The 2,319-nt window shown below is 28.3% G+C and overlaps 1 protein-coding gene across 1 annotated transcript in view; it reads left to right on the forward strand.

The window, feature by feature from the left end:
- LOC107851536 overlaps positions 1 to 603 on the forward strand; it is a 5,644-nt gene extending 5,041 nt beyond the window's left edge. Inside the window, exon 3 of the mRNA XM_016696598.2 lies at positions 174 to 603. The gene's annotated coding sequence lies outside the window, so the exon portion shown is untranslated. The remainder of the gene's footprint in view (positions 1 to 173) is intronic.
- The last annotated feature ends 1,716 nt before the right edge of the window (positions 604 to 2,319 follow it).

Consider the following 2,319-nt stretch of genomic DNA (forward strand, 5'->3'; position numbering starts at 1 on the left):
CCCCCCCCCCCCAAATAAAGATGCTTCTTGGTGGTCGGTGGAATAGTTGAGGTACGCTCAAGCATTGCCAGCCACCACCACTATAAAAATGACACTTTCCGGTGTCCTATACCTTTTTGTTGTTTAGATCTTGAGATTTTAGCTTGTTTTAATGTATGTATGTTGTTTTTCAGGGGAAGTATTAAAGTTTAATTTCTTGAGACAGAAGTGGTCAGCCAATGTACAAAATTCAGGTCTTCGAAAGATAGCTGCTGCTAGGCATTTAGAAGTGTATATTGTGCCTCTGAGATTTTATAAATGACAACCCTTTGAAGCTTCTTTTCAATGCGCAATTAAGTTGGGGTATTTAGTAGCTCACTTGGTTGGTTACTTGAATTTTCACCTATGTTGGTGAAGGCTTTATTCTCCTCCCCTCCCCCGCCCCTTTTTTCCCGTGAAGTGCTATTGAGTTCTAACCTCAAATGTTTCTCAACATATGTAGTTCAACCATTGTATATCTTTCATGTATATAGCAGCTTTATATTGAGCTGAGCTGATGACTATTTCTTGCCTTAAACATTATAAGAGCTGGCAATTGCTACTTTAAACTATTAATTGGCGAAATATGTTATTATTTGTATTTAGTATTTGTATAAGAGAATATTAAAGAAATGGTTGAAAAAAAATCAGTTATTTAAAACAGAAAACCATCATATAATAGTTTAAAATTAGGAAAATTTTTACAAAACCACAACTTAAGATATCTAAACTACTAAAATTTCCTCCACTTAATAAAAATAACAAGCACCCCTTATTTATATTCTCTCTTTAAATCTCCATATACATAATTTCTACCCTAAAAATTAAAATATATTTATTGTCCCCTAAAAATTTGCCTTTAATATGTTCACCACCAAATCTTTCAATCCTTCCACTATAGACGGTTAGGGTATCAAAATAATTACTCTTCCTCCTTTAATTCTGTTTGTAGAGTACATCAATTTTTGTTTTTTATTCGTTATTGAGATTCAATTAAATTTGAATTCACTCTTTATTTTTCAATTTTCCTTTTCGCCTTTTTGTTGTGTTTAATGCTAGTTTCCTCAATTCAATTAAATTTGAATTCACACTTAGTTGTCCAACATCCCTTTTCCATTTTTTGATTTGTGGTTAATGCTATTTTGTTTAATTATTGTCTCTAATGATGATGAAATATAACTTTCGTTCTTTCGAGATATATGATTATTGAAAGAGATAACTTTAGTTTGTAGATACATTACTTTCGTTAAGAACGTATATATATAACTTTCATTCTCCCGACATTTCTTTTCCATTTTGTTTAATTATCATATTTGAATTAATTTTATTAGATAGTAATTTTTATATTTGAGATTGTAATTCGAGATACATTTTTTATTAGGAAGATACATAATTTAACTTAGTTCTATATGCATGTTTAAGGTGTATATTCTTATATCTGTATGTCTGATATATTTTTCTGATATGTATCTCTTTCATATACATGCATATAGTTAGAAGGTTTTTGTATGTATCTCTGTTAAAATATGTATCTCTGCACCTGATATATTTTTCGTATTGTGTATCTCTTATACTCTTGTATTTCAATTCTCATTTTTTATATTGATACATTATATCTTACCATGATACGTTTCTAACCAATATTTGTATCTCTTGTTTTATGATTTGAAATTCATTATAAAAAGTTGAAAAAAGGAAGATAATATCAAGGAAAAAAAAGAAAAGCTAAAGAAGAATGAATCTGAAAGTTGAATATGGAGAAGAATATGAAGAAGAATATTTCAAAAAAATTGCATTACTAACTAAATGCATTTTTGAGATATTTAGATGTTAATTAGAAGATTGCAAAGTAAATTACTGCTTAAATGAGTTAATTATCATTACTTTTCATAATTAAAGTAAATTAATTGTTTCTTAAGATGTGACATCAATCAGGTATCTCTTTTAATATTATGTATTTGTAAATTAAAAATTGAGATTTTAAGAAATTTTAAAAACATTAAGATAAAATGTAATTATCAATAAACTAGTTGGGAGCTATGTGAAACACCCTTGAAAGTAGGATAGTTAAATCAATTTGAATTCTTTAGACCTTTTGAAATGATTCCAAAATGGAAAATGGTGTATAAGAGGAGAAATAACATTTGGGTATCACTGGGGCCTGTGGTCGGTGGAAAGATAAATGTTTCCAATAAAAATAAAATAAAAAAAATTGTGATATGATCGAGTAGTATACTCCCTCCGTTTTAAATTGAGATGACATATTGATTAAAAAAATAATTAATAACATAATTAATTTGC

Source organism: Capsicum annuum, chromosome 12 (assembly GCF_002878395.1).
Source record: "Capsicum annuum cultivar UCD-10X-F1 chromosome 12, UCD10Xv1.1, whole genome shotgun sequence".
NCBI classification, from domain to species: domain Eukaryota; kingdom Viridiplantae; phylum Streptophyta; class Magnoliopsida; order Solanales; family Solanaceae; genus Capsicum; species Capsicum annuum.